At 50.9% G+C, this 13,421-nt stretch overlaps 1 pseudogene; it reads right to left on the minus strand.

The window, feature by feature from the left end:
• Window positions 1-5,015: 5,015 nt before the first annotated feature.
• The window catches only part of LOC130026622 (polypeptide N-acetylgalactosaminyltransferase 12-like), a 63,002-nt pseudogene continuing 54,596 nt past the window's right edge, over window positions 5,016-13,421 (minus strand).

Genomic DNA, 13,421 nt, shown 5'->3' on the forward strand with positions numbered 1-13,421 from the left:
ACCCTGGCATCAAAATGGGCCAGGCCAAAGTGCCACGATTCTTAACTATAAGAGTTTGATCATAGACAAATGCTGTCATGATCCAAAAGTAACGATGAGACTAGGATCCTGGTAGAGGTGGGAAAGACTATCTGGGCTGAGCACTGTAGTCTGAGATCGAGATGGTCCTCGGAGGGCAATTCTATAAGTTTAAGGTATTTCTCACTGTATCCATACAAAATTATTTATATTATATATGCTAATATGCTTGTTGGGCAAGGAGAGGAGAAACACACCCATGGGATTCCGCTCGAGGGTGGGTCGTCCTGCTGAGAGAGGATCTGTCCTAAGAGCGGCTTTCCCTGAGGGAAAGAATTCTACCCCTATTGATTGTGACCACACCTATGTGTAATTATTATCCCAATCCCTCATCCTGGGTGATATAATGAGACTGTAGAATGAGCAAGGGGAGGCAGAGGAGAGAGAGACCGGAGTGGATGGAGAGAGGACTGGAATAAACTATAACTAAGACCAACCAGACTGGCCCTTGTTTCCTTCCTTCGCCTGCCCATCGCCATCGACCTCCCCAGGGTGGGGGAAGCAGGGTGAGACTACCGAACGCGGGCGGCGGGAGAGACAGAGCCGCCACCGCAGCTGTGCCCTTTTTGAGTTCACACATCTGGCGTTTCTGGGTGGGCCCGAACCACCAACCTTTCGGTTAATAGCCGAAGCTGTGCCCTTTTTGAGTTTACACAGAATGCTGCATGAGAACTCACTCCTCAGCAGACTGGAGCAGGGCAGTGTCCAGCCCTGGGCCCAGTATACACTGTGACTCAGACACAACAAGGCAAGTGGCAAAGCTTTTAGAGACTTTTTCTCAAGAGGGGTCATTTACTCTATTTGTTTCTCCTTTTACTTCACCAGGGGGTGCTGAGGACTCACAGCTGACTCTGCACTCAAGGGTTCTCTCCTGGTGGCTCCAGGGATCAAATGGGGTATGGAGATCAAACACTCATCAACCGCATGCAAGGCAAAAACCTTACCCACTGGACTGTCTCTCTGGCCCTGAGGTGAGTAGCTTGACTTTAAAGTCTAGTCCAGTGCCATAGAGGAAAGGGGGATTTCCCATGGAGACAGCTGACAGCACCCTTTAAGTAGAGCACATGCTGGTTATTTTAGAATCCAGATCCCTAACCCATGTGGAGGATGCTAACTAGGAGGAAGCTGTCTCAACCTTGCTCTGGTATTTCAGGCCAACTCCCTTCCCTTGCTGGCCTCCCGCTGATCACGCCAGCTACACCAGCACAGGTTTCTGGTGCCTTCCAGATCTGAATCCCTGGGCCTAGGATTCAGAGGAATTTTCTGCCAATAGGTTTGAGGGGCCAGAGCGATAGCACAGCGGGTAGGGTGTTTGCCTTGCAAGTGTCCGACCCGGGTTCAATTCCTCTGTCCCTCTCAAGAGCCTAGCAAGCTACCAAGAGTATCCCTCCTGCACGGCAGAGCCTGGCAAGCTCCCATGGCATATTCAATATGCCAAAAACAGTAACAGCAAGTCTCACAATGGAGACGTTACTGGTGCCCACTCCAGCAAATCAATGAACAATGGGAGGACAGTGCTACAGTGCTACAGATTTGATGGCTAAGGGGATCAGGTTTCCTAGGGGGACAGCACCATCTCGTGGGCACGTCAGAGTAATACAGTAGGGACTGGTCAGACCCAGGGTTGATGCCTCTCCCTTAGTCCCACAGGAATATGCTGTTCCTCAAACACCATCCCTGGTCCATGAGATTGGCACCACCTGGAGCTCGTGAGGTGGCAGCATCTCCCCTCCTGGGCCTGATCCTGCCTCTTCACAAGGTACAGGTAAGTCTGTGCACATTGTAATAAGCCTGAAAATAACTGCTTTGCCGAAGGAGAAAAAGGACGCCAATGAATTGGGAATGTAATGTTTCATCCATATTCGACCATCAAGAAACATGTAAGGTAAAGGTAAAGGCCCTCCCGTTGATCGTCGATTTGCTCGAGCGGGCCCAGTAACGTCTCCATTGGAGACTTTGTTGTTACTGTGTCTGGCATATCGAATACTCTCGGTCGCTTGCCGGGCTCTCCGAGAGGGGCGGAGGAATCGAACTCGGGTCGGCCATGTTGGCCGCGTGTAAGGCAAACGCCCTACTCGCTGTGCTATCGCTCCAGCCCAAGAAACATGTAAGTAGCCCATTTAAATAAAATGAATCCTGCCCAGCTGACACAAAGGGGCTTGTCCAGCAACAAAGGTTCAGTTTCCTGGGAGACTGAGAACCTGCTTTGCATGAAGGTTGGTCCCAACATCCCTGGGAGCAACCCCTCAATAAAGAGATGGGAGCAACCCCCAAGCACTACCGGGAATGGTTCTGTACCCTCAGTCTCCGAAAATGTTCTTGGGAATTGATAGTTTTTTTTCTTTTTGGATCACACCCAGGAATGCTCAGGGGTTACTCCTGGCTTTGCACTCAGAAATTATTCCTGGCGGTGCTTGGGGGACCATATGGGATGCTGGGGATCAACCCGGGTCGGCCACGTGCAAGGCAAACATCCTACCCACTGTGCTATCACTCTGGTTCCGGGAATTGTTACAGGTTTTTAAAAGGGAATCTTTTCACCTGGTAAGCAGGCATCTTTCAGAGAGATGGGCACCTCTGAAACCAGTTCCAAACACACCTGCATCATTTATAATATTAGTCAAATAACCCACTGGACCAGAGAAAGCAAAATAACAGGCTAATCTGCAGAATTCCTGTGTCCTGGCCCCCATAGTCCCCTCCCCTCGAGAGTGAGCAGAACCTGGAAGATAGTGGAATAACATTTTAAAAAAACAAATTTTGTAGGATGGCATTAAGGCCGCTAATCATTTAACTTTTAAGTTTTTTAATGTTAAATGAAGTTGACTTTTTAACCTCATCAGCTGACTCTGAACTTAAGTCTCAATTTAACTTTTAACTTAAAACTTAAATCTTTTTCAACAAAGGAAATTATACTGGGTAGACCTCATTTAATTCAGTGAACACTAAAAAAGAAATAATACCATTTAGCAACAGACCCTCTCCTACTGGCTGAATCAGCAGCAAACTCATGCTAATGGAGAGGGGTGAAAAACAACCAATGGGCTTTTAGAGTTGTTTTAAGTTGCTGAATCATAAAATCTTTCAAAGCTGTTATTAATATATTCTGAGAACTAAGGAAATCTGTTCAAAGGATTAATGGAACATGTGTTAACATTAAATCAATATATTGGGGATCTCAGCAGAGAAACAGACATCATCAGATGTTTGAAGAACCAGAGAGATATTTGGAGTTGAAAGTACTGTAAATGAAATTTAAGACCAAAAAAACTCACAAAGCTTCATGATGTCAACAGGTTTGAGATGGCAGAAGATGTGAAATGAAAAGATTACTCATTAGACATTATCTAACTTAAAGAACAGAGAAAGGAGCAGCAAAAGCTAAGACGAAGACCATCCCATATTGACTTTTTAAAGCTCTTTTTCTCAAAATCTCAGTGAATCCCAAGGATGATAAACACAAATCCACTACACCTAGACATCTATTCTTTTTTGTTTTGTTGTTTTGGGGCCACATCAAGAGATGCTCAGGGGTTATTTCTGGTTCTGCACTTAGGAATCAATCACTCTCGGTGGGGCTTGGGGGACCATCTAGGATGTCAGGAGATGAACCCAGGTCGACTGTGTGCAAGGCAGTGCCCTTCCCGCTGTGCTATCACTCTATGTTTACACCAAGAGACATCCTAAACTGTTAACACACACACACACACACACACACACACAGAAAAATCTCAAAGCAGCAAGAGAAAAATGACTCGCTACATATAGGCAAATGGCACATATATGGGTAATATAAGAGAATGTGGGGCTGGAGTGATAGCATGGTAGGTAGAGCATTTGCCTTGCATGTAGCCAACCTGGGTTCAATCCCTGGCACCCCATATGGTCCCCTGAGCACTGCCAGGAGTGATTCCTGAGTACAGAGCCAGGAGTAAGTCCTAAGAACTGCGGGAAGTGGCCCCAAAACAACAACAAAAAAAGTAAGCAAAATAAAAAAGATAGTCCATGATATCACAGTGGGGGCGGTAGGGTTACAATTCTACTGATGCAAATGTGCTGTCTTTTACTGGAAATAACAGGAAGAAGTTGAAAAGAGTGTGATAAGTTCAGAAAGCATATTATGGGAACCCCTGCAAAACATGGCTATGAAATCCACAGAAAACATTCTCTTCTCCACGAGACTGACAAAGTAGTGGGTGTGGCCTCCACCAAAATAAATAACTAAATAGAATTTTTTTTTCTTTTCGGGTCACACCTGGCAATGTACAGGGGTTACTACTGGCTCTGCACTCAGGAATTACCCCTGGTGGTGCTCAGGAGACCATATGGAATGCTGGGAATCGAACCCGGGTTGGCCGCGTGCAAGGCAAACGCCCTACCCTCTGTGCTATCGCTTCAGCCCCACTAAATAGCCTTTTTATTAAATACGTAAATACATCAGTAATCTCTCAATGCCCAGAAGGAATCAATGCCAGATTCCTAGATTTTACCTATCTACAGGGAGGAAACACCCAACCCAGCCTGTGAGGTAGTACCAAGGGGTGCAAAGTACATGCTGTGAGTCTGATTTCCTGGGAACTCTTGCAGACATGCCCTGGGAACTACTGCAAATACCAACTTGAATTATATACCTCTTTTCTAGAGGAAATAAAACAACACAATAAGAAAAAATAATAGAAAAATATTTGAAAATTTTAATTCCCTGAAAACCACGAGTGATCATTTGATGGTTACCCTTTGAAAACGGGGGTATTTGGGAACGGTGGCAAATGTTTCCAAACCAGTACCAAGTGCATTCACATTATGCACCGAATCCCATCCCACCTTAACCTTCGGCATCGGAGGCAGGCAGCTGAGTGGGCGCTCTGTCGGGGAGCCCGGCCCCTCTCTGCTGGGCCCAGGGGCTAGGGCCCTCACTTCCGGTGTGCTCCCGCCTGTCATAGCATCTGTTCCTGGAAGAACCACTGCTGACGGCTTGAGAGGGTGCAGTCCCGTAAGAGTGGGACAAACTTGTCGTTGGATTCCTTCTCGGCCTGAACACATTTCTTCGACTGTTCGTGAAACAAAGAACCATCCTAGGAAAGATCACAGGCAATTTCAGAGAATGAGAAGTGATTCCTCACAGGATTTTTCCTGAAAATGTGTTCTTGCAGGACTGGATCAATAGTACAGCAGGTAGAGCATTTGCCTTGCACATGGCTGAACCGGGTTCGATCCCTGGCATCCCATATGGTCCCCCAAGCACTGCCAGGAGTCGTTCCTGATTGCAGAGCCAGGAGTAACCCCTGAGCATTGCCAGGTGTGGCCCCCAAACAATAAAAATAAAATTTGAAAATTATTTTTTAAAAAATGTGTTCTTGAGCCTGTGGATCTTTTTTTTGTCCTTTCAGAAATATATATATAGAAATATCTGGACTGGGTGAAGGAACCCAGAAGGTCTGGGGCACGGAGGTACAGCCTGTCATACAGCCTCCCTCTGACCCAAGAATCATCACCCTTCCAGACTCCACTTCTCATTCCTAACTGTAACATATTTCTACCAGAAAATGTCCTCTACTTTCTTCTCATACATAGAATGAACCCTTTGTAAGTATGACAGAAGAATCTTCCCATCCCTGGGGCCAGGCTGAGAATGAATCCAAGGAAAGAGGACAGGTTTTTTGTTTTTTGTTTGGGGTTTTTTTTTTCCTTTTTCATTCTTATTATTTGTCTCCTCTTCAGTGCTCCAACTGTGCTTGAATGAGCCAAAGCTACAGCCGAATTACAAATCTCCTCAAGCGTCCACAGCATAGGGGGTCGCAGCATGAGGAACCTAGTACCTCTTGGGCCTGCATCCACTGCCCGCTCCAAATCCATGGTGATGGAGAACAGACCCCAGTGGGGGTAGTGTACACTGCAAGGAACATTTCTGTGGGGGGTGGGATGCTTGGGTCCTCAGGGGTCACTTCTAGAGGGGCCTGGGTACTAGAGGTGGTGCCAGGGATTGAACCAGGGATGGCTGCCCACAGGACAAGCACCTTAGGAAATCCCTGCCTGGCCCTGTGCTACAAGTGACCACTCAGCGCCCCTGCCTGGGCTTGACAGCTTCCAAGGAAGCTGCCGGCTATCCACCGAGTCCTTCCTAGAGTTGGCCAAAGCTATGGGTACTGCCCTCGTTTTATTTGGTTCACCTCTTAAGTTATTTATTTACTGGAGGGGGTCCTCCAGAGCACTCTTGGGATAGAAAACCCTGGGGATTTGGGCCAAGCAGGCCATCTGCTTGAATGCTAAGACCTGAGGAGGTGATGCTTAGGTCCTGCAGTGCTGGGGGCCACCAGGGCCATCCCAGTGATGCTCGGGACCTCCAGGGCTGGAAATGGTGAAGCTCAGGAGGGGCCACATGGTATAAATCCAGGGCTGGGTGTGTGCTTTGGTGACCCCTGTAACTATCTCCCCTTCCGCTCCCCCTGATTCCAGAGCTGGGGAAAATGCAGGTGAGGTTTACAGAAGTAGAACAGTTTCCCCACCACCCCAACCCTCCCCCTGCAGGATCTGCCCTCACATCTGCTTCAAGGAGACCCCATTCCCACAGCAGCAGCAGCAGCCCCCAGGCTGGTCTCAAGCCCCGCCCAGCCCCTAGCAACTTCAAGTGAACAAGAGAAGACAGACCAAGCATTAGGGATCCTGCAAGAAAAAGGCCCCAACAGTTCCCCATCCCACCCCACCCCCATTCCCAGCATGTCCCTTATCCCAGCATGCCTGGGGCCCGCTCCTCCCTGAGACTTCCAGGGTCTACTACAGCCCCAAGACTGACAGCATGGATGACACTGCCCACTCACCGGGCGCAGGAGGAAGTAGTGGTTCTCGGGGACCGGGTCCTGGCAGAGCTCCATGACCAGGCTCTCCCCGCCCGCCTCCACCGCCACGCACCCCTCGGGCTGGTGGGTGTTGTAGCTGTTGGAGTACACGGAGCTTGGGTTTATCAGATTGTACTCATCACAGTGCTCCCGAGTCACTCCCATTACTTTGTCTGCTTGTAACCACTTCTATCCTCTCTTCCCCTACCAATTTGTAAGGTCTCATCCTTCTTAGACACTGAAGCTGTACTGTAAGTTAATATTGTCTTTCTCCTCTCCTTATGTCTTTTGAGCAGTTTACTTTAATGCAATGTCCTTTTGCATAGATACAGGAAGACAATTAATTAATATGCTCCGTAACTTAGGAATTCATTGGCTTTGAATATTATTCACTCCTGGGCATCTGCCTTCTCAACTTAAGCCTCAGTTGCCCTTACTTCCTAGCACTCCAAGGGCAGGGTCCCGACGTGGGACTGGATGGAACCAGGGCAAGCCGGTAAGTTATGTGCTACCCTGGCATCGTGATGGGCCAGGCCAAGGTGCCACGATTCTTAACTATAAGTTAAGAGTTTGATCATAGGCAAATGATGTCATGATCCAAAAGTAACGACAAGACTAGGGCCCTGCTGCTAGGAATAGGAAAGATATCTGGCCTGAGCACTGCAGTCTGAGATTGAGATGGCCCTAGGAGAGCAATTCTATAAGTTCAAAGTATTTCTTACTGTGTCCATACGAAATGATTAATATTATGTATGCTTATATGTTGGTTGGACAAGGAGAGGAGAAACACGTCCTAGAAGCAGTTTCCTGTGTGTCCTGACTAGCTTGGATGAGACTGCTTTTTTGGAGATGTAGATTCCAAGCTCTAGCAGACTGGTCTTTGTTGTGCTAATCTAAGTGCTTGTAGCTTGTGAAAAGGTGAGGCCAGGATTACTGGCCTGCAGATGTAAGGAAACAATGTATGTTTGCTTCCTCAATGTTCTTTCTGTATCTCCTTTTGATGACATCATTATATTGCGCCCTTTAGAGGTACTATGATCTATATAAGGGAGATTTCAGGGCTCTCTGGGGGGACACATGCATCAGAGAACCTGGGAAGATGGGGCTGAGGACAGAAGCGGAGAGAACAAAGGCGCACGTGCTCGAGGATTCCTGAGGCCTCCATGACATACGTCTCTTCCATGTAATAAACGGCTACTAAGACCAACTAGCTTAGCCTCGTTTCCTTCCTTCGCCTGACCATCGCCATCGACCTCCCTGGAGTGGGGAAACGGCCAGACCGCCGGCCGTTTTATTTTTTGTGTGTTTACACAGTAGCGGATCTCCTTCCGGGATGTATACTCGAAGAACTGCAAAGGAGCCGTTTGTGGGCAACGGTTACTGTCGGCCATGGAGAAATGGACGGACACCAGGCGGGATCAGAGGTCAGGGGCCAGGCAGAGAGCCTGAGTGTCCAGTCTTGAGGGTCTGTGAGTGCCTGGCCAGAGTTCCCCAAGGCCCCCTTCTCATGCTCTGCTTCTTCCCTGGGTGTTTGAGACCCCACACTGTCCCTACCCTTGAGTTGGCCAGAAAATGGACGGTCTCAGTAGCCAAGTGGGCAACTCTGAGGCCTGAGCTGCCCTTTCTCTTCTCTGGGCTTTTCTGCCTCTTCCCGGCAAACTTGAGGGAGTTTGATCCAAGCAATGGCACCGTGGAATCACTAAAATGTCCTGTGCAGGCAGGAACTGCACTTCCAGGGAGAGAGCAGGCCTGGGTCACACAGGGAGACAGGGTGCTGGAATCCAGCCTCTCCGGCCAAGTAGGTGCCCTCCTGAGCCAACCCAGATCTGCAGGGTTTTCCTTTTTCTTCCTCTAACTGTAGGTATTGGTGCACGGTTAGTCATAACTGCACAAACAGGTTTCTCTGGGTCCTATTGGGCACTGCTTGCTCCGTTTTCTATTTCCCAGATGTTCTACAATGAGTCTGTATTACCTTTGCAGGCAGAGAATCAGTTCATCTCACCCCTCGAGAATTACATGGTGCAGGGCCAGAGGGATAATACAGTGGAGAGGGTGTTAGCCTTGCTGACCTGAGTTCAATCCCTGGCATCCCATATGGTCCCCTGAGCACTGCCAGGAGTGATTCCTGAGTGCAGAGCCAGGAGTAACCCCTGAGTATTGCCAGGTGTGACTCAAAAACAAAAATAAAAACAAAGAACTACATGATGTGAACCACCAAGAGGCCAAAAGGCACAATATTCCCAAAAAAGACATCTGAGCATGCATGGATCATGCAAGAGGAAACAATCAAATATAAACCATAAACATACAATGATGACAATTAGTTAAAAAACAGAAGCCAGAGTCTCTGCATAGGAGAAAGAGGGACAAGAAACTCATCTTCATCCTAAGGCGTTTCTCCAGTTCCTCTCGGGCACACTTGCTTCACTTTCTATTTCTCAAATATTTACAATGAGTCTCTATTACCTTCATAAATTGAAGAGGTCAAATATTCACTTTTTAAAAAACACACATAGATGTGCTGAAAGTAGATAAAGGACCAAACATAATGGCCTCTCAGTATCTGTACTGCAAACCACAATGCCCAAAAGTAGAGAGAGAGTAAGAAGGAAATTGTCTGCCATAGAGGCAGGGGATGGGGGTGGCGGGAGGGACACTGGGAACATTGGTGGTGGAAAATGAGCACTGGTGGAGGGATGGGTGTTTGATCATTGTATGACTGAAACTCAATCATGAAAGCCTGTAACTGTATACCACAGTGATTCAATAAAAAAAATAAAAATTAAAAAACAATAACACACATAGATTTTCTCCAATTTCCCTCTTTAAGAGGCTCCCAAGACCTTGAACCCAGGGCCCCCTGCTGCCTTTTTCCAGAGAGAAGCGTCACCTACCTGGTTCTGGCCCAGGCCATGACAGGTGTACAAAATGACCTGGTGCCCCACAATCTGGTTTTCATCAGGAGGATTATAGTCAAAGCAGAGTCCTTGCAGTCCTTTATTCTGGAGCTACCAAGAAACATAAGGGGAGTTTCCAGTTCAGGTTTACACACAACTGAGTCCAACCAGGATGCTGAGGGAGGGGAAACAGGAAGTGAGGAGGGCCTGGCACAAGAACCAGGCCCAAAAGTAAGAGCTTCTGGGACCTGAGCGACAGTACAGCAGGTCAGATGGCTGGCCTTGCACATGGACAAACCCCAGCACCCCACAGGACCTCCTGAGCACCGCCAGGAGTAAATCCCTGAGCACCGCCAGGCATGGCCCCCAAACCAAAAATAAACAAATAAATAAGAGCTTCTGATATTTTTACCTATTATTAACTTATTCATTTTGGATTTTTTTTTGGGGGGGAAGGAGGGGAGCATCACATCTAGCAATGCTCAGGGCTTACTTCTGGCTCTGTGCTCAGAGATCACACCTGGTGGTGCTTGGTGGGGAATCCTATGGGGTGCTGGGGATAGTGCCCAGTTTGGTCACGTGCAAAGGCCTGAAGAGCATCATGCCCCATCATCCCCTCCAGGGCTGCGCTTGGACAAAAGAGAAATGCAGTGGGACGGGGTGGGGTGGGGATGCAGGAGACAGAGGCAGGGCGAGCAAGAGTGACACACTCCCTGGGGCAGGCAGCCCACGACGGCCTCCTGATCCTCTCGGCACCTCGGGAGACCTGGACACTTCACAGTGGCCAAGGATTTGATCGTATTCAAAGCCCGCTGGGCTCTGACCAAAGGGCTTCCAGAATGGGGGAAGCAGCGTCGCCCAGCCGTGCAGCCCAGGAGAGGGGAGTCTCTACCTTGGCGTGATTTCTCTCCAGAGTGAATGGCACTGGGGCCGGAGAGGGTCTGGGGGGTGAGGGCACTTGCCAGGTAGGCAACCAAGCCCCAGTCTGACGCCAACACCATCATGAGTGACCCCTGAGCACCACCGGGTGAAGCCCAACCCCAACCCCCACAGCCCAAATACGTCCCATTTGTGTGCAGGGGTTTGGAGGGGGTGCGGAACGGGTGTTTAGGCCATACTTCGAGGTACTCAAGGGCCACTCCTGACGGTGTTCAGGGGACCACGTCTGGCACCGGGGATCAAACTAGGGTTGGCCACACAGAGGGCAAAGCTTAAACTTAACCCCGGGACTATCTCTCTGCCCCCCCCCCAAAGATTTCTTTTCTCTTTCTTTTGGTGAACAACAGAAGTGACTCTCCTTTTCCTGCCCCATCCTCCTGTACCCCCCACTGGTCCCCAAGGACCCCTGAGGTGGGAATGACTGACTGGCCCAGACACTGAGACTAGGGTGAGAAGTGATGTGATGGGTAGAGGTGGTGTGGAGAGTCCAGGCAAGCCTCAGTCTCCTCATGCACAAAATCACAGGCAGAACCTGACTCTCTTTCACATGCTTCCACGTGAGCGAGCTGAGAGCCAAACCCAGCCGGGGGAGGGGAAGAGCCAGGGGATACAACAGGGGAGGGCCGGGGCTGGGGAGCCCAAGGGACCCCATCGAGGACCTGCCCCATGCAGGGGTTGGGGATCCTGCCGGCAGCCCCCCCGGGCGCAGCCCTCTCACCATCCCGAAGCAGCCGGGCCGGTCCTCGGGCACGTGCAGCTCAGGATACACGTTCTCCAGGAACCACCTGAAGTCCTTACACTTGAGCTTCTCACGGAGCTGCTGCCTCTCGGTCACGTCGCCAAAGGACTCCTGAGGGGGGTCCATGCGGTCAGCCTGAAGGTCCTCCACTGCCCCTCAATCCACCCCACCCCACCCCAGTCCTGGGATGTGATGATGCCCCCAAGCCCCAGCTGTGCAGGTGTGGGTGGGTGCCCAGGGAGAGAGCTGTGGCAGCCTGGGTACCAACCCCCCCGCCCCCCCCCCACACACACACATGCGCGCGCGCACACACACAGGGTTCCCCGTTGCCCAGCTCCAGCCTGGAGAGACCCAGTGCACCTCGATGGTCATGAAGCACCTAGGACATGATGGGAGCCCCAAACCCCAGCCCTGTGGGCATCCCTGGACACACAGCACTTCTTCAATGGGACAGATTGAGGAAGGCTGGGTGAGGTAGACACGCATGCAAAGCCAAGAGACGGGGCTGGGATGAGATGAGATAGCGCACATATGCATGACCCATCCCTGGCACCACACACACACACACACACACACACACACACACACACACACACACACATACTCTGCGTTGAAGAGATAGCTCAATGGTCAAGAGCATATACAGGAGGCCCAGGTCCGAGTCCCGGCACGGCAGGGAACCCCCAGCACTGAGTCAAGGGTAGACCCCAAGCACCTCCAGGTGGGGGTCATAAGTAAACAGGAACCAGAGAGCTCGTGCAAAGGGCAGGGCGCTTGCCTGGCAGGTAGCCACCCTGCCCTGGTCCCTGCCACCTCATTTGGTTCCCAGAAAAAAAATCACCAGGCATGATCCCTGAGTGCAGAGCCAGGAAGAGGCCCTGGCGACCATGGCATGGGGCCTGACCTCCCCTCCACGACAGAAATACCCACGATCTGAAGAACATGCAGTGGCTGGAGGTAGCTGAAACCCAGCCCTGATTTTCCTAGAAGCAACAAGCTCAGGGTCCCCCAACCTGGGGTGGGCAGCATGAGCTGCTGGGTGTGATTCTCAAGGCCGGGTGGGCATCAAGAGACATCAGCAGAGGGTCATCACAACCATGGAGGAATCAAGTAGTCCCCCACTGGCCTCACCAAGGCCCACCGCAGCTTCTCCCTCCGGAAGTGGATGTGCGGGCACGGAGGGTGGAGGGAGGAGGGAGGAGGAAGGGGGGGTTGGTTCTGAGGCGGCCTGCAGGGGTGAAAGCAGACGGGGCGGGCTGGAGGAGCTCACCAGGCGTGCGTGGGGGTTGCGGTGGTAGAAGAGCTCCTTGAACTCATCCAGCCACACTTCAGCAGCGCGGACACTGTTGGCCAGAGCCTTTTTGCGTGAGTAGGGAGCTTGCTTGGGGAAGACGTGGCTGATGTGTGAGCAGGGGTGCGTCTCCAGGGTCCCGCCACACTGCCAGATCTGCAGGGCAGCGGAGTGGCTGGGTGAGGGGAGCGGGTCCATCGGCACGGCTGTCCCTTGAGGACAGAGGCCGGGCACCAAGCATCACCCAAAAAGACACTGCCGAGACCGCACCCTCCAGGCCATGAAACTGGCGACCCCCGCCCACCCCACTCCTCACCCCACCGCCCATCCCTGCCTCACCCACCCCCATGCACACGCGGGCTCCAGAACGCAGCCAAAGAACAAGGGAGCGGCCCCAAGGTCTAGCCACCAGAACCAAGACCACAAGCCCATGCACTGCTTGCTCATGCGTGGGGCTCACAGGGCCCAGAGTGGGCCCGGCCAGGAGCTCGTGGGTGGGTGACAGTCCACACGGGCGGATTACCTGATCTCCTAGCCAGAGAAGAGAGGAAAGCAGCTAGGAAGGAGAGAATTGGGAAGGGAGAAAGAGGAACTGCCAGACACAGGAAGAGCAGGCTGGCACCTGGAGGAGAGGCAGAAAG

The sequence above is a fragment of the Sorex fumeus genome, unplaced genomic scaffold, assembly GCF_029834395.1.
Source record: "Sorex fumeus unplaced genomic scaffold, SorFum_2.1 ptg000034l, whole genome shotgun sequence".
Lineage (NCBI taxonomy): Eukaryota > Metazoa > Chordata > Mammalia > Eulipotyphla > Soricidae > Sorex > Sorex fumeus.